Source organism: Octopus sinensis, linkage group LG22, assembly GCF_006345805.1.
Source record: "Octopus sinensis linkage group LG22, ASM634580v1, whole genome shotgun sequence".
Taxonomy (NCBI): Eukaryota; Metazoa; Mollusca; class Cephalopoda; order Octopoda; family Octopodidae; genus Octopus; species Octopus sinensis.
Window position 1 is genome coordinate 27,296,248 of NC_043018.1, and position 20,000 is coordinate 27,316,247.

Below are 20,000 nucleotides of genomic sequence, written 5' to 3' on the forward strand. Positions count from 1 at the left end.
CAAGCAGGATGCAGATGGTATTTGAGAAACTCCATCATCACCAGTATATGACTCTCTTCTGACCATTTACAAGGATCTTGTTTCTTTACCTCTGCTACATAAAAATGCTAAGATAAAAACAAAATGGCGTGCAACCATTGTTACAATATGTGAGGAACATAACGATGCAGTTTATAGGAATCGTCAACTTTCGAATTGTTGTGAATCTTTTGTACGTAAAGTTCGTATGAAACTGGAAACCTTCGGCGGGAATGTTGTCATTATATCAAACAGAGAAGAAAAATAAAAGAACAGTCTAAGCGTTTGGACTCTGTACAATGCAATTCATTCAACAGGTTCAAAACACTATCTATTATGATCCTGAAAAATAATGACGGCAATTGCCAGACGACTACAGATGCCGAAGTGGACTATCAGAAGTGTGGTGCATGTGTATATTCGATGCAAGTCCAATAAATGTCTGCAAAGACACAGGGAAACTGTTTGATTCAAGCGGTGCCAAGCGGTTTCTTAACAAGGTTAAAAAATCTCACGACAGTGCTATACTTTGGCACTTTTCTTATGAGAAAAACTTCAGCTAAAACTAAAAATCTAACAGGGGTTATATAGATGGTTGTGTGCCGATTAATCTCATTGTGAAGGCGCGTTGCTTAGTGGTTAGGGCATTCAGCTCATGATTGTGAGTTCAATTCCCGGTGACGTGTTGTGTCCTTGAACAAGACACTTTACTTCATGTTGCTCCAGTCCACTCAACTGGCAAAAACGAGTAGTACCTGTATTTCACAGGGTCAGCCATGTCACATTCTGTGTCACGCTGAACTTCCCTGAGAACTACATAAAGGGTACATGGGTTTATGGAGTGCTCAGCCACATGCACGTTAATTTTACGAGCAAGCTTTTCCGTTGATCGGATCAGCCGGGACCCTCGTCGTCGCAACCGACGGAATATTCCTCCTCTCTTCCCTCTAATCTCATGCCCTCAGGCTGATGTACACAAAATTTGCAGCAACTATAATGAGTTTAGGAGTGGTGCGCAACAAAGGATATGACATGCCGCCTCATCTTTTCGTCACAGAATTAACGTTGCTGAATACGTCGAGATGTACCAGCACCTCAGTTGTTAAGCCCTGGACGGACGAAATAAGCAGTAGAAGGTCATATGTGTCTCAACAAGAATCAGTACCTTCTCACAAAGCTCACGTAATCCAAGAATGGATATCAGACTGTCTTTACGATCATTGACCAGGAGATGTCCGAAATGAATAAGAACTGTTCAGTGTAGACGTTTCATGATTGAGGTCCTGATTTAAAGCAGCCATCGAAACTAAAGACGGATTCACAGAATAATCTAAGCTTATCGAGAACATGCGCACAAAGTTTTGTTAAAATATATTTGACTTTTGCTAGATTAATGTTGTTTTAATAAGTAGCTAAATACCTCCTCAAATAACTCCACCCCTGTCTTTCTCCCTACTGGCTCTGTCCACCGCTATATATACAATATATAATATATCATATATATATATATATATATATATATATATATATATATATATATATATATATCTGTATGTATATTCGTACACACCTTCATAAATGCAAACATACAAACATACATAAAATAAATACTTATATGTGTGGTGTGTGTTTGTGTGTGTGTGTGTGTGTCTGTGTGTCTGTGTGTCTGTGTGTGTATATTTATATGGCCGAGTCGTTAGCACTCTGGACGAAATGCTTAGCAGGATTTCGCTCGTTCCTATGTTCTGATTTCAAATTCCGCCAAGGTCGACTTTGCCATTTTTATAGGTGCAGGCGTGGCTGTGTGGTAAGTAGCTTGCTTACCAACCATATGGTTCCGGGTTCAGTCCCACTGCGTGGTACCTTGGGCAGGTGTCTTCTACTATAGCCTCGGGCCGACCAAAGCCTTGTGAATGGATTTGGTAAACGGAAACTGAAAGAGGCCCGTCGTATATACGTATATATATGTATATGTGTGTGTGTGTCTGTGTTTGTCCCCCCTCCCCAACATTACTTGACAACCGATGCTCATGTTTACGTCCCTGTAACTTAGCGGTTCGGCAAAAGAGACCGATTGAATAAGTACTAGGCTTACAAAGAATAAGTCCGACTAGAGGCGGTATTCCAGCATGGCTGCAGTCAAATGACTCAAACAAGTAAAAGAGAGTATATATATATATATATATATATATATATATATATCTTTTCGCGGACTTTTTCGCAAGGTACTCCGTCGGTTACGACGACGAGGGTTCCAGTTGATCCGATCAACGGAACATTCTGCTCGTGAAATGAACGTGCAATTGGCTGAACACTCCACAGACACATATATCCTTAACGTAGTTCTCGGGGAGATTCAGCGTGACACAGAGAGTGACAAGGCTGGCACTTCGAAATACAGGTACAACAGAAACAGGAATGAAGAGTGAGAGAAATTTGTGGTGAAAGAGTACAGCAGGGTTGGCCACCACCCTCTGCCGGCGCCCCGTGGAGCATTAGGTGTTTTCGCTCAATAAACAATCACAGCGCCCGGTCTGGGAATCGAAACCGCGATCCTACGACCGCGAGTCCGCTGCGCCTCCACAATGTGTGTATGTCGAGCTGGCAGAACGGTTAGAACGCCGGGCGAAATGCGTAGCCGTAATTTCGTCAGCCGTTACGTTGTGAGTTCAAATTCCGCCGAGGTCGACTTTGCCTTTCATCCTTTCGGGGTCGATTAAATAAGTGCCAGTTACGCACTGGGGTCAATGCAATCGACTGAATCCCTTTGTCTGTCCTTGTTTGTCCTCTCTATGTTTAGCCCCTTGTGGATAATAAAGATATATATATATATATATATATATATATATATATATATATATATAGCCACACACACACACGCATACACGCACACACATATATGCATACACTTTCACTCTTTGATATATGTATGTAAGTGTGCGTGCATGCGCGCGCGCGTGTGTGTGTGTGTTTGCGTATGTGTGTGTAGACGCTTTGATCCTAAGGAGGTCGTGAGGAGACGTTTTCCTTCATCACTTCCCCCTCCCCACCACCACAATCACCGTCACTACTACTACTACTACTACTACTACTACTACTACTACTATACTACTACTACTACTAACAGCACCACTACTTGGTGCCAGATGTCTTGCAGAAGTAACAGCTAAATTCTCCTGATTTCAGGTTTTTGTTCTGAAGAAAAGGAAGGACACCAGAGTCCGAGATAGAGTGAGATGAATTATTTGTAAAGTGGATTGTCAAGGATGGAACGTCTATGATCATAGGTCTGCTCGGCCAAAGTTTACCCGTGTTTAAACAACAATAATGAAAACAATGACTACTACTACTACTACTACTACTACTAGTGCTGCTGCTGCTGCTGCTCTACTCCCCCTCGTAACTTAGCAGTTCGGCAATAGACACCGATTGAATAAATACCGGGCTTAGAATAATGTGCTGGGTTCGATTTGTTCGACTAAGCCAGGAGTGCTCCAGTATGGACGCAGTCTAATGACTAAAACCATTCAAAGACGAAAGGTAAAAAGACAACAGTAACTGCTACTACTACTACTACTACTACTACTACTACATCACCACCCGGCCCACTACATGTACCACATGCACCAACACCATCGCATGCGGCAGCAGCATCATCACCACCAGCAACACCAACACCATTACAACGACAATAAACCATCACCGCCGCCGCCGCCGCCATCTTCATGAAAGCTACAGCAACGACGGTAACATTACTACCACCACCACCACCACCACCACCACCACCACCACCACCACCTCCACCACCGCCATCACCGCCACCTTCGCCACCACCATCGCCGCCAACACCCGCCACCACCGCCACCTACAACCAGTAAACAGCTTCACTAAGCTGTCCTATGTAGGCAATGTTCTAGCTATAAACATTAGCTTATCTAGGCCAGTTTTATGCTTGCAGTGCTATTTTAAGTCCTCATCATTCCTCTTACTCCACCTTTCACTCAACTCAGCTCTCTCTCTCCTCTCTCTCTCTCTCTTCTCTCTCTCTCTCTGCCCACTACACTCATTTCCTCTTTCCCTCATACACACACTCTCTCACTCCCTCACCCCTCTCTCTCACTGTATCTCTCTTGCTTGCTTCTCTCATTGCCATTTTGGTATATCTACTATCCCTACGACTCACTCTTAACCTATATCTCGCTATATATGTGTGTCTATCTCGCTCCCGCTATCTATCTATCTATCTATCTATCTATCTATCTATCTATCTATCTATCTATCTATCTATCTATCTATCTATCTATCTATCTGTCTGTCTGTCTGTGTGTCTATCTGTCTCTGTCTATCTGTATGTCTATCTATCTATCTATCTATCTATCTATCTATCTATCTATCTATCTATCTATCTATCTATCTATCTATCTATCTATCACCCCCTCTCTCTTTTTCCCTCTCTCTATCCCTCTCTCTCTTTCTCTATTTCTCTCCTATTTCTCTCTCTCTATCTTATCTCCATTTCTTATCTGTCATAGCTTTATGGGCGGGAGTTAACGGCAACGGCGTGTGAATAGGTGAGTGATGATGATGATGATGATGAGGAGGAGGAGGAGGAATTTTATTTTAATTTTCAATCAGTTTTCCTGAGATAAAAGAAAAAAAAGGTACAATATTCACTAATTCTACCACAAAGAGATCTTGACAAATTACATACAATTTGTGCTCGCATTCACGTTCGAAACTCGGCAAAGTAATGCATGCTGAAAGGAGTTGGATGGGAGTGATGGTGATGGTGTTGGTGGTTATGGTGGGAGCAACGCTTGATGGGGATACACTGCGGTACCTAGAAAAACGCATCTGAGAGGAGAGTAAAAGTATGGAACGAGCCTCGGAGTTAGTAGTAGTAGTAGTAGTGGTGGTGGTGGTGGTGGCGGTAGTGGTGGTGGTTATTGCATATGATGTTTGTTTGTTTGTTGAGCGAAGCGGTCTTCGTCTCAGAGTGGGAGAAGTCCGAAACGTGGTCCTTTGCTATTCGTAAGACCCGCAGAAGAGAGAGCAGGTTAACCCCCGACACCGAGAGCATCGACGGATGGATGAATGTGCATCCAGGCTCAGCAGTTGCGTAGGAAGTCGAGGACAAGAAACAGGAAGAAAGAGTGAGAGAAAGTTGGAGCGAAAGGGTACAACAGGGGTCGCAACTACCCCCTGCCGGAGCCTCGTGGAGCTTTAGGTGTTTTCGCTCAATAAACACACACAACGCCCGGTCTGGGAATCGAAACCGCAATCCTCCGACCGCGAGTCCGCTGCCCTAACCACTGGGCTATTGAGCCTCCCCTCACCACGCATTATCCAGTGTCGAGAATCTTCCTGTGTTTTAAGAGAGGAGGTTAAGGTGTGAGTCTGAGGGATATCAAGCTGCTATTTCTAAGTAATCAAGTCACTCCTTATGCAGGGTAGAGGTTCCCAATATTTTCTGTTAAACAACATAAATTTTTTTCATTTTCTTAATAATCAAAATAAATGATACTTTAATCAAGTTTCATTAGCAAGTAAACATCATATCGCAAACCACGTGACACTAGTCACGTGCTTAACTGCACGAATATTTGTGACATTGCATATATATTCTTTTCTACTCTCGGCACAAGGCGTGAATTTTTTTCGGGGGGCGGGGGTCAGTCGATTAGATCGACTCCAGTACGCAACTGGTACTTGATTTATCGACTCCGAAGGATGAAAGGCAAAGTCGACCTCGGCGGAATTTGAACTCAGAACGTAAAGACAGACGAAAGACCGCTAAGCATTTCGCTCGGCGTGCTAACGTTTCTAATTTTTCCATTTTTTTTATTGCCCACAAGGGACTAAACATAGAGGGGACAAACAAGGACAGACAAAGGGATTAAGTTGATTACATCGACTCTCAGTGCGTAACTGGTACTTATTTAATCAATCCCGAAAGGATGAAAGGCAAAGTCAATCTCGGTGGAATTTGAACTCAAAATGTAACGGCAGACGAAATATCGCTAGGGATTTCGCCCGCTGTGCTCGCGTTTCTGCCAGCTCGCCGCCTTGACTTTGCATGTATATTTCATAACCATAAGTACTGGCCAAGATTTATAAGAATTCACTGAATTTTTGCATTCAACCCGAGATTATCTTCAATGTTGCAGGTTTATTTCGAGGGTTTTCCGGTTGCTTTAGGAAATCTCTCCTTCCCAAAAGAACTTATTTAAATTGAATATACCAGCCATATATCATGCTTAATGTATATACACAGTCGTCAGGCAAAATACGGTGGTTCTCGTCCGAGATAAAAATCTCTTAAAGACGCACTGTATTTGAAAACACGCTACATACATCGGGGTGAAACGAAAAATCCTCTCCGCAGAACTGCAAGCGACAACCCCACGGGCATTTGCACATCCTTGGACCTTGTCAATGATGTATAATGGCAGCCACATGCCTGGACAAGGTCTGTTGTCTCCAATGTATAGTTAACAGTAAACAATACATTCACTGACATTGCGATGAGCTGCCAAGCTGAATAAAAAATCCGTGATACACAATTAAAACAGAATAAAATTAACATAGAATCTACGTATCGTATTTCACTCGGAAAGACGAGTCAGAAAGGAATGCAATTTTTTTATTTGCACGAACTTATTCTTGCATATACAGGATAAAGGAAGGTGAGACAAAAACATTTGAAGTTTAGGTGCAGCCCATCTTACGGGCCTTCCCCACTATGAATCCATCGACCCAATTTCACTTTCAAATTTAATGTAATATAAATATTATATTAACGCAGGTCATGTGTGAACATGTGTATTATAAATAAAATGAGACAACAAAGCCAAGGCATTGTGAAATTTCTAGGTCACTTATAAAGAGAAAGGTAGTCTCACAGCTGTTTCAGAGATATGAGGGATATCCCTCATCAGAGACGATATGTGAGAGTTAAATGGAGGGAATATATATATATATATATATATATATTATTATTATATATATATATATATTATATATACATACACACACACACTATAAAATATCACCCCACCTCAGGACACCTCACACATATTCATTACTTACATTCTTATCTCTTCCTACTCTCCCTACTCCACTCTCACCCCCTCATAATATATTGACCACCAACTAACACTCCTTTTTCTTTTCACATTTTTTCAATTTCTTACACTTCTTACAAGGACAGACAAACGGATTAAGTCGATTCCATCGACCTCAGTGCGTAACTGGTACTTTACTTATCGGTGCCGTATGGTTGAAAGGGAAAGTCGACCTCGGCGGAATTTGAACTCAGAACGTGACGGCAGACGAAATACGGCTGCGCATTTCACCCGGCGTGCTAACGTTTCTGCCAGCTCGCCACCTTAGTCAGTGTGTTAATATCTGAAACAATAAAACGAAGACTATAAATAGATGCAACTATAAAGTTTCTGGTGTTGATTCTCCATTTGTGGATAATTCATGAGTCATTCACTTGCTGTAAAACAAGGATGTGTAAACTTATATCCTAAGTATTAATTAATTTAGATTCATTAATTAATATACATAGTTCCTAACGTGGTGTGCTAGTAGACTCGTTAGCTGTCATATGATCCTCTTTGCGGTATGTCTTCCTGCTCTGTACATTTTAAGTTCAAATCTTACTGAAGCCAACTTCACCTCTCATTATGCCATAATCTATAAAAGAAGGAATCAGGCAAGCCAAATAGTGGGTATTGGTATCGAAGAAAACCGTCATTATCCCTAACATCATTCATCATCATCAACCCCTGGACATTACTGTGTGAAACCACGGGGCTCCTACGGCCGCTTACCCGGTTTCATGGCGTCTAAGTGACCGGGATCCCCGAACACCCCAACCCGAACGTGATGTTAGCCGGTCGCAGATTTACGCATTTACAACTGAGTGGAACAAAGTGAAACGAAGTGTTTTGTTCGGGAGCACAAAGCTTCTCAGCCACATGGTTCCAGGTTCAGTCCCACTGCGTGGCAACTTCGGCAAATGTCTTCTGCTATTAGCCCCGGGCCGACCAAAGCCTTGCGAGTGCATTTGCTAAAACAGAAACACTTAAAAACCAGTTGCTTCATATATATATATATTTCTCTTCTATTCTTTTTCTTGTTTCAGTCATTTGACTGCGGCCATGCTGGAACACCGCCTTTCAGTCGAACAAATTGATCCCAGGACGTATTCTTTGTAAGCCTAGTACTTATTCTATTGGTTTCTTTTGCCGAGCCGCTAAGTTACGGGGACATAAACACACCAACATAGGTTGTCAAGCGAGACAAACACAGAAAAACAAATACATAAATATATACATACATATAAACATATATTATCATCGTGGCACTCCGTCGGTTACGACGACGAGGGTTCCAGTTGATCCGATCAACGGAAAAGCCTGCTGGCGAAATTAACGTGAAAGTGGCTGAGCACTCCACAGACACGTGTACCTTTAAAGTAGTTCCCGGGGAGATTCAGCGAGACACACTGAGTGACAAGACTGACCCATTGAAATACAGGTACAACAGAAACAGAAAGAAAGAGTGAGTCAAAATTGTGGTAAAATTGTGGTAAAAGAGTACAGCAGGGTTCTCCACCGCACCCGGCCGGAGCCTCGTGGAGTTTTCAGTGTTTTCGCTCAATATACCCTCACAACGCTCGGCTGGGAATCGAAACCGCGATCTTACGACCGCGAGTCAATTGCCCTAACCAATGGGCCATTGCGCCTCCACACACATATATATGGAGGAGCAATCGCCCAGTGGTTAGGGATCACGGTTTCGATTCCCAGACCGAGCGTTGTGAGTGTTTATTGAGCAAAAACACCTAAAGCTCCATATGTATAACCACACACACACACCACAACACACACACACACACACACACACACCACACACACACACACACACACACACCATATAATATTATATATATATATACATATATACATGGACAGACACCCCACTCGTATCACTATCGAACCAAAAATTTAACTACGGCCTGTCCACTTAGCGTTACCTGCCACTTTTGGGTTTTCTAGATACTAATACCTCTCATACCCTTGAGATATATATATATATATATATATATATATATATATATATGTATACCCACATATAATAAAAACTGTATTTTAACGTGTATGAGGAACCCTCTTTTATAAGGAGCCCCCTAATTTGAGGGATTAAAATTGGAAGGAAAGGTTTTGTAAGGGATCATAATACTATCCATGTATACGAAGCTCCCATATTTTTTTCAAACTGATTATATAATGTATATATTATATATATATAATATATATATATATATATATATATATATATATATATAACCCAAAATAAGCAACAAGAATGGATCCGGTAATTTAGTACAATTGTTTCATACTATAACAATTTATTAAAGCTGCAAATATAATATGTCAAGTAATCTTCAGCTAATTTCATATAGGTTTTCCAATAATGTAAAGTTCTCAAATCAATTAGTAACCTCTTAGAGAGTCTAGATATACCGATAAAGTTGTGGACATAATATATATATATATATATATATATATATATACATACGAGGGGTTTCTTTCAGTTTCCGTGTACCAAATCCACTCAAGGCTTTGATCGGTCGAGGTTATAGTAGAAGCCTCTTGCCCAAGGTGCTACGAAATGGGACTGAACCCAGAAACATGGCGTTGGTAAGCAAGCTACTTACCTACTTACCACACAGCCACTCCCACAGTTAGTTTTGTTTTATTACTGTATTCTTGTCTTTTTTTCTTTTTAATTTGTGGTGCATTGGAAAAATAACATTAAAATACAAATGTACTTAGCATATAATACAGACTATATTTCAAGTGCGATAGTTAGAAAAAAAATTATGATGCTATGGTCTTCCTTACACACAAATGTCACACCATAATGCACCCAATTTTTACTTCCTACATTTTAATTTTTTGTGCTTTCGCTTTCCGTTTTCCGTTTTCTTTAACCTTCCGCGTTTTCTATATGCCACCTTCAAAGTTTTTTCGCGTTCCTTCCTTATTAAATTTTTTAGTTCGTTATATGTAGTTTGTGCCTGATGAATATGTTTGAGATATTTCTCAACATATGAAACTATTAGTGGATCTTTTCGGTTTGAACGGCAGTTTTTAACATAATTTCTAGGTAACTAAAATATTTTAAACTTCGTATACTGGTAGAATGTGTTTATAAAACATCCTTTTCTCCTGGCTTTATTGAGAAAATTCTATGGTTTGTAAGATAATTGTTGTTTTTTTTCTTCAATTTCTGCAATTTCAACCAATCAGTGACGTCTATTGAGTTAAAAAGCATACTGTGCCGTATGAATATGTCCCTCGTTTAAGAAGCAGATTGGGTTTATTTACATTTGTGAAGAAAAAAAGATACCCTTCCCCCACCCCTAACCCTAACCCTAACTAACTAACCCTAACCCTAAAAGAGATTGAAATGCAATAGATCGATTCTAGGGTCATAATTATAGGTGACAATTTCATATGACACCGCTAGAAAATACTGCCGTTCAAACCGAAAAGATCCATATTAGTGGCACTTAAAGACATGTGTTGTGTCCTTTAAATAAATAAATAAATAAATAATATATATAGGCGCAGGAGTGGCTGTGTGGTAAGTAGCTTGCTAACCAACCACATGGTTGCGGGTTCAGTCCCACTGCGTGGCATCTTGGGCAAGTGTCTTCTGCTATAGCCCCCAGGCCGACCAATGCCTTGTGAGTGGATTTGGTAGACGGAAACTGAAAGAAGCCTGTCGTATATATGTATATATATATATATGTGTGTGTGTTTGTGTGTCTGTGTTTGTCCCCCTAGCATTGCTTGAGAACCGATGCTGGTGTGTCTACGTCCCCGCCACTTAGCGGTTCGGCAAAAGAGACCGATAGAATAAGTACTGGGCTTACAAAGAATAAGTTCCGGGGTCGATTTGATCGACTAAAGGCGGTGCTCCAGCATGGCCGCAGTCAAATGACTGAAACAAGTAAAAGAGTAAAAGAGAGAGTATATATATATATGTATGTGTGTGTGGTGTGGTGTAATATAACATAAACGGAAAACGACAAAAACAAGTCAAGTGACTTGCTTCTTGTTTTGTTTGATGTTATGTTATCGTCTATTTTTCCTCATGTTGCGTTTTATTGATTTCCGCTTGTGTTCTTTATGTCCTACCTTTGATTTGTACATATATACATATATATGTAGGTATGTCATATATGTATGTATATATGCATATATGTATATATTTTTATATATATATATAGATATATAGATATTATTTATATTATATGATATATATAATATATATATATATATATATATATATATATAATATATGCATATGTATATGTACATATATATATATAAATACAAAATGGAACAAGAACGCAAAACATCCAGATAGACGATACAAAGAAAACAAGGACGGGTCATTCGAAGCCTTCTATCCTCAGTCAAACACCAGATTATCATCGCAATTTCGGCTGATTATTCTTGAGATTGCTCCAATCTGGCCAGCCCGAAGGAAAAACTAAGCTTAGAGCATTAGATTCTTTGGAAGAAAGCAGCGAGTGTATACAAAAACAAGGACGGAAAAGACGGACAAAGTCATATATATATATATATATATGTATGACTTTTCTTTTTAACGATTTCTGTTTTTGAATAATTGAACCGCGGCCATGCTGGAGGATTTTAGTCGAACAAACCGACCCAGAACTCATTTTAAGACTTATTAAAAAAGAAAACCTTATTTTTAAGACCGACATGTAAACGCTTATTATATCTGTCTATTTTGCCGATCATCTATGTTATGGGAACATAAACACACCAACACTGGTTGTCAAGCGGCAATGGGTGTGTGTGCAAATACACACACAGAAAGATGCATACATATATATCTATATACATGACAGGCTTCTTTCAGTTTCCGTTAACCAAATCTACTCAAGGCTTTGGTAAGCCCGAACCTATAACAGAAGACACTTGCGCAAGATGCCATGTAGTGGGAATGAACCCGATACGATTTGGTTACATACAAAAATAACTATTCACACACAAAACTCATTCATTTTGAAAATCAATGTAAACTGTGAAACCGGTTAAATGACTGAAGCAATCAAAAGATAACAGATATATAAATATTCTCAGTGATTTTGTGTTTATTCTTATTCTCTGACGAGCAAAACGCACCCCGTCCAATGGACTGTGCTGAATCATATCTGCTAAATAGAAATTAACCAGTGTTTTCTTTTCATTAGAAAATAATTAAGCATGCCTTTATTTCAATAAAATTTTTCATTTTGTTAAACGAAGTTAAGGCAAAAAAATAATAATAAACCACTTCTTGAGAAACCAAATAGCCTTTCCTTCCTTCATGCCAAGTTTGAAGAAAATATCCCTTTTGCATCTTACATTTTTGGTCTCTTAAATATACTGCATTTTGTGGCATTATTTCAAACCAGCCGACTTGTTTGGCGCAAACTGCACGTGCATTTTTCTCGCGTGCATGTAATATCGATCGCAACAGCAGATGTACTTGCGCGTACAAATGCACGTTCCCACAGCTTTATCGATCGTGTTCTCACCTGGAATCAATTTTTGCAATTTTTTCAAGACTTATACACGCCCTGATACCGTTGGTATCTACATATCAAATTTGAGCGCAATTGGATGGAGGATACCCGAGATTCTAGAAGACACACACACACAGACAGACAGAACGGATTTTATATAATAGATTAACTTCAAGTGATATAAATAGAAGAGTATTTAACTAGCTTCCTGTTACTATCTAATCACATTCCTTTTATTACCTTTCGAATATTCTTCCTTATACTGTGAATCTAATAACCTTCTTGCTAGTCTATCTAATAATATTCCTGCTAACGTCTATCTAAGTCATCTTCCTGTTGCTGAAATCTGTTATAATCTTCCCTGTTACTGACTATCTAAACCAACGCAAAATTATGACCCGTCTAATAAAGCGTGATGCATGAAAACAATTAATTACTTCAGTAAACCGTCGCCTGCTTTAAAGAATATTTTTTGTTAAACTAGACCGTGGGGGGAAAAATCCAGGAACTTAATTAAAAATTCGAAAAAAATGTTCTGTTTTGGAAAGTGAATTTGATTTCTTTATTGTTGCTATCATCATCATCATCCCAACCACCACCACCACCACCACCACCACCATCATCATCATCATCATCCTCATCATCATCATTATTATTACCATCATTAAGGTGGCGAGCTGGCAGAAGCGTTAGCATGCTGGACGAAATGCTTAGCGGTGTTTCGCCCATCACTGCGTTCTGAGTTCCAATTCCGCCGAGGACGATTTTTGTCTTACATCTTTTCGGGGTCGATAAATTAAGTACCAGTTACGCACTGGGGTCGACGTAATTGACTAGTCTCCTCCCAAATTTCAGGCCTTGTGCTTATAGTAGAATGGATTATTATTATTATTATTATTATTATTATTATTATTATTATTATTATTATTATATTATTATTATTATTATTATCATCATTATTGAGTGAGAAAGCAGTGCATGCCATCAAAGTGACACTGGGGTAAAAATAAACGAAGTCCAGTATACCCATCATGATTACCGTCTGATAAGGGTACACCAGGCACATGCATCACAACCATATATGCGCAACATAGTGATCTCATATCAAGATAAACAACGCATGACCTTGCAGTTGGGGTCCAGTTAGAATTTTCTTCTGGTCGAGTAGCCCATCCAGCTCAAAAGATCCCTGAATAAGGATTGTTTAAGGATGTTGAATGAACCACCCATATTTCCAAAGATGAATTATCCAAACCTCCAAGAATTCCTCTCAATACACGGTTATGATGCTCCCCCACTACTTCTGTTCGTGATCAGAGATGCACATATCATCAGCCACTAAATTGTGCTGCTTAAGTCAAATATGTTAGGTAAAATAATTAACTTTTATTCTTTTATTCTTTTACTTCTTTCAGTCATTTGACTGTGGCCATGCTGGAGCACCGCCTTTTAGTCGAGAAAATCAACCCCGGGACTTATTCTATGTAAGCCTAGTACTTATTCTATCGGTTTGTTTTGCCGAACCGCTAAGTTAAACACACCAGCATCGGTTGTCAAGCGATGTTGGGGGGACAGACACAGACACAAACATATACACCTACATACATATATATATACATATATGCGACGGGCTTCTTTCAGTTTCCATCTACCAAATCCACTCTCAAGGCTTTGGTCGGCCCGAGGCTAAAGTAGAAGACACTTGCCCAAGGTGCCACGCAGTGGGACTGAACCCGGAACCCGGAAGCTTGATAAGCAAGCTACTTTATATCTTACACTGGCATAAAGGCAGGACACAGATAATGTAGCTTTACGGGCTGGACACAAACATTAACGAGATGAATGATAATGATGCAATAATGAAAAAGATGGGAGAAGCCAGAAAGCGCCCGCCGACCCTCTGGTTCTCTTTAACATTGTAAAACGCATAAACTGAGGTCTTAATCCTCTTACGATTTTAGAATACAATATTTAGACTTAAAAGTTCATACAGATACAATATACATTTTATATTCAAATTTGAGGCAACTAACCTCTGCAACCTTGCGATCTGTAGGCTTTCCTGCAACCGCACAGCCACTCCTACGCCTATATGAATGCTTACAGCATCTAGGGTTCCCAAGCGGTCACCCATCTAAGTACTGACTTGGCTCGACGTTGCTTAACTTCGGTGATCGGAAGAGAACCGGTGCTTTCAACGTGATATGGCACCTAGGTTTCAGAAGCAGTCACTCATCTAAGTATATCTAATAATAATAAAAATAATATCAATAATAATAATAATAATAATAATAATAATATAATAATAATTAATAATAATAATAATAAAATAATAATAAAATAATAATAATGATATATATATATATATATGTATATATATGTATATATATATATATGTATATATATATATCTCTTATTATAAAAGGCAGATTTTATCTGCCTCCCTTTGTCACTTATAGAAATCTACAATATAGGATTTCTTCAATTACAATTTACCTAGCATTTTTAAGAGTAGAATGCATCGGGTCATGCCAGGTCCAGTTTTTAAAATTTAAACTCCAATTAAGCAAAATTTACAGAAAACTCACATTCTGGTGTGTATGTCAAATGCTTATCTTAGTCTGGTTTACAGCACACGAAAACGCACACACACAGTGTGCAACGAATAAACTGAAACTAATTCACTGTGTGTGTGTTGACAGGTAGACAATAGAATGCGATGGCGATGGCGATGTAATATTTGTTTCTGTCTATCACGCTGATAGACACATGAGTAAAATGTATGGCAAGCTAAGAGATAAGAGTGAGTGAAAATGTTCTTGGAAGAGAGTAAATAGCGACAGAGTGATTTGAGGAAGACTAAACTGAAAGTATGAAACAGTGTTTATGTATAAACAGACGACACTTATATATAGTTATTAATAAATGTATGCATCCGTTTAACCCTTTCGTTACCAACCGCCCGAATTTACCTATTCATATTTAAATGAGAATATCAGAGTAAATCTCTTTAGTACATTCGTGAAAACACGTATTATACTTCGTAAACACTTCAAATACAGTTTTGTACAAAAATCGAAGAGTAATTTTAATTCCGTGAATTATGGGAGATTTTTTTCCGAAATTTGTTCCTATTGTGTTTTCAAAATTTGTAATTCTGACAAAAAATGGATACGAATTTCCTTATATCAAGCAGCAAGTCAGAATTCGAAGGATTTTCTACTGAAGACTTCATAAATCTAACTCTATGACTGAAAAAAAAAAGCATCTTTATATAAGAGTGAAGTTGTGTGTCTGTCTCCTACGATTAGATTCGTAACTACTCCCACATTTTGCGGTGCAGTTTAACCAAAAGCGGGTATCTATAGTCGTGATTCATATCGAGCCCTTCTGGGTATTAGCGCGCGTCTACGATGAGTCTACGATTTAAAAAAATTTACCATCATATTTTTCCATTTTAATGCATTTTTTTTCGCTTTTATATAAGGAAAGTAACTCTCTAAAAATATCTACGATGTGTCAACGATTTAAAAAAAAAATTACCTTAATTTTTTTTCAATTTTTAATGCATGTTTTTGCTATTTTTTGGTTATAACTCTCTAAAAATGCTTATATAGTTATTTCCCTTACAACCCGAGCAACGCCGGGCGATACTGCTAGTCTTATGATAAAAGGCAGATTTTATCTGCCTCCCAAACCGTTTGTTTTTTATACAATTCTACAATATAGAATTTCTTCAATTGGAATTTACCTATCATCTTTACAAGTAGATTCCATCGGGTCGTGGCATGTAAAGTTTTTTCAATTTCACCCCCAATTAAGCAAAAATTCGAGAAAAGTAAATATTTTACCATTTCCCTCTTTCATTTCAAGTGCTTCACTCCTACCATTACCACTACACTTTCTTCTCCTTTCTCTTTGCAAGTGTGCAACAATTAAAGTGAAAGTATTTATATAAAAGGGATGAGCAATTAATACTGGTTATCCTTTTTGCTAGAAGAAGATCCGCCGTGGTCTTATATGCTACACCACTGGTTTTCAATTCATATTAATCAAATTAGTATTCAATTTTTCACCCTTATTATGTGTGTGTGTGTATTAGCAATTCGTATAAAATTGCATCAATGACTTGAACTTGAATAAGTGGTTTCACATAAATGGGGATACATTAAAAAGGTTTGTTGTTATTATTATTACTGTTTGACTATTTGTAATCACGTTGTTGGTTCCTCGTCAGGGAAACGTTGTTGTGTCGCATTTGTTAAATAATTGTAAATCGTAACCCTCCCCCTTTCGGGAAGGGGCTTTGGTTATTGTTTTAAAATTGAATTGTGTCCCTGTTTGGGGAATTGACAATATTTTCACCGTCTTTGCGGAAGCATTTTGTTTTAAAATGCCTTCGATAGAAGAAAGTCCAAAATGAATTTCGCTGCAGCCGTACACTTCTATACAAGATCCAATTGATCGAAATTGCAAGAGACGGGCCTACAATTCCAGTCTGTTATATATTTTGAGTATTGTTATCACTAGCAATATCAAGATATAGCTTTCTATTTTGTATTTTATGTGTAGATGTATATATATATATATATAATATATATATATAATATATATATTATATATATTATATATATATATAGTGACATGTAATATGTGCACATATATATATATATACACATATATACATGCATAATATATCTACCCATACACACACACGTACACGTACACACACACATACATAGGGGCAGGTGTGGCTGTGTGGTAACAAACTACATTCGAAGATACTGTACTTGATATGGGCGGTATAGTACCTTGCCGGGTATTGGCCTACCTTCAACAAACCGGGAAGGCACAAACACTCTGTCTTCACATTTGCTGCGTGAGACATGTTTTAATGTTGACGAGCTTGCCGAGTACATAGCCGACAATGAGCCAAAGCTCCCTCCAGAACAGAAGTTCGCTTACAACTCCGTTGTTAATTCAGTCCGGGCCAAAGCTGGGGGATATGGCAGGTGTGGCTGTGTGGTAACAAACTACGTTCGAAGATACTGTACTTGATATGGGCGGTAGTGCCTTGCCGGTCTATGGCCTACCCTCAACAAACCGGGAAGGCACAAACACTCTTTCTTCACATTTGCTGCGTGAGACATGTTTTAATGTTGACGAGCTTGCCGAGTACATAGCCAACAATGAGCCACAACTCCTTCCAGAACAGAAGTTCGCTTACAACTCCGTTGTTAATTCAGTCCGGGCCAAAGCTGGGGGGATTTTTTTCCTGGACACTCCCGGGGGCACTGGGAAAACTTTTTGTCAACAAATTAATATTGGCTGAGATTAGGCGAACACAAGGCATTGCCCTAGCTGTGAAATCATCTGGAATTGCGGCTACTTTGTTGCCAGGCGGCAGGACAGCTCACTCCACTTTCAAGCTTCCGCTTGACTTAGCGAAGACTGAGACACCAACTTGCAACATCAGTAACAGCTCCGATCAGGCAGAAGTCTTCAGACGATGCAAGCTTATCGTTTAGGATGAATGCACGATGGCTCACAGAGGTGCTCTTGAGGCATTAGATAGATCTCTCAGAGACACCAAACACTCTTCAGCTCCCATGGGAGGCATAACACTTCTTCTTTCAGGGGACTTCTGACAAACACTTCCCGTTATTCCCAAAGGGACTAGAGCTGATGCAGTAAGTGCGTGTCTTAAGTCATCCACATTGTGGCCACTGGTGAAGACTCTCAAACTTCACACCAATATGCGTGCTCATATGCGACGTAATATCACATCAGCAGCATTTTCTCACACTCTCCTTGCACTTGGCGAAGGCAAAATACCAGGAGATGAAAATGGTAATATTGCCATCGATTCCATTTGTACAATTGTTAAAACGCCTTCTGATCTCAGAGATGCAGTGTTCCCAGATCTACAAGCTAATTATCAGAATATGGATTGGATTGGCCAAAGGGCTATTCTGGCCCCGAGGAATAAAGTTGGTGCCCCTATAATGCTCATTAGAAATTTGGTTCCCACAAAACAATGCAATGGCACACGTATAATTCAGTGCAATCATTAACAGTACTTTCAAGCAATTCAGCCCCGAGCATCGCCGGGCAATTCTTTAGTAGTATAATATATATAATATTATATAATATATATATATATATATATATATATATATAGTGACTGTCAAAAATTGTGAAGCATGACTGTCGCCACTACTACATGAACCTGAAGATTGCATAATTTAATGCATGAAAGTACTAGTTCAATCAGAATGAACATTTAACATTCTATTATTTTATTTTATTATATTATAATATATTATCTTATATATATCATTATAAGATTGTAAATAAAACGTGAAAATCAGATAAGGTTGGAATTCCTTTTTTAATATATTATATATATATATATATATATATATATATAATATATATGTATGTATGTATATATGGATGTATATATCTACGTGTGTGTTTCTGTGTCTGTGTCTATATTTGCACCCACCTCACCGCATCGTCGCTTCACAACTGGTGTTGGTGAGTTTATGTCCCCGTAAGATAGCGGTTCGGCAAAAAGAGAGAGAATAAAGACTAGCCTTACAAAGAATAAGTCCTGGTGTCGATTTGATCGGCAAAAGAAAAAAACCCAGAAAACAGAAACCCACTTCGGGGTGGTGCTCTAGCATGGCCGCACTCAAACTGACTAAAACAAGTAAAAGCAAAAAAGGAACACGGAAAAGGAAAAAAAAAATGGAAAGGAAAAGGTTTGCCAAGTTTTCATTGTTTAGGAAATTGTGATGGAATTACGTCATGGCGTAAAGTGACGTTGAAACATGAGAATGATGTGAGTTTCTATTGGTCGAAACAGTTGACTCTCACGATTTGCTGACTGACCAACGGTGATTTCTGAAAGGATCCGGGAAGATGAATAATGAGAGGAAACAGAAAGCTGTTGAAATAGAAAGCCGCCAGCCGAAAACAAAATGGTAAGCAGGGAATGGTAAAGAGAGAGAGAGAAAGAAAAGAGAGAAGGGTAAAGAAAGAGGGAGAGAGAGCGAGAGAGGATAAAAGAAAAGAAGATAGAAGAAAACAGAGGCAAAATAAAATTAAACAAAGAAAAGCAAAGTGAAAATTGAATGAGCGAGGAAATGAGAAAAAACTGGTATACATACATACGTATATATACATACATATATATATATATATTTATAGCCTTTGCATCCTGCTTTTCTTTTGATAAATATATATATATATATATACACAAATAAACACACACACACACACACATATATATATCAAGGTGCAGGCGTGGCTGTGGGGAAGAAGCTTGCATCTCAACCACATAGTCCCGGATTCA

The 20,000-nt window shown here is 38.8% G+C and overlaps 1 protein-coding gene and 1 pseudogene across 1 annotated transcript in view; both read right to left on the reverse strand.

The window, feature by feature from the left end:
* The window catches only part of LOC118767485 (mucin-2-like), an 89,450-nt gene that overhangs the window by 16,055 nt on the left and 53,395 nt on the right, over window positions 1-20,000 (reverse strand). The window lies entirely within an intron of this gene.
* Window positions 14,738-14,856, reverse strand: LOC115223340 (annotated as a pseudogene).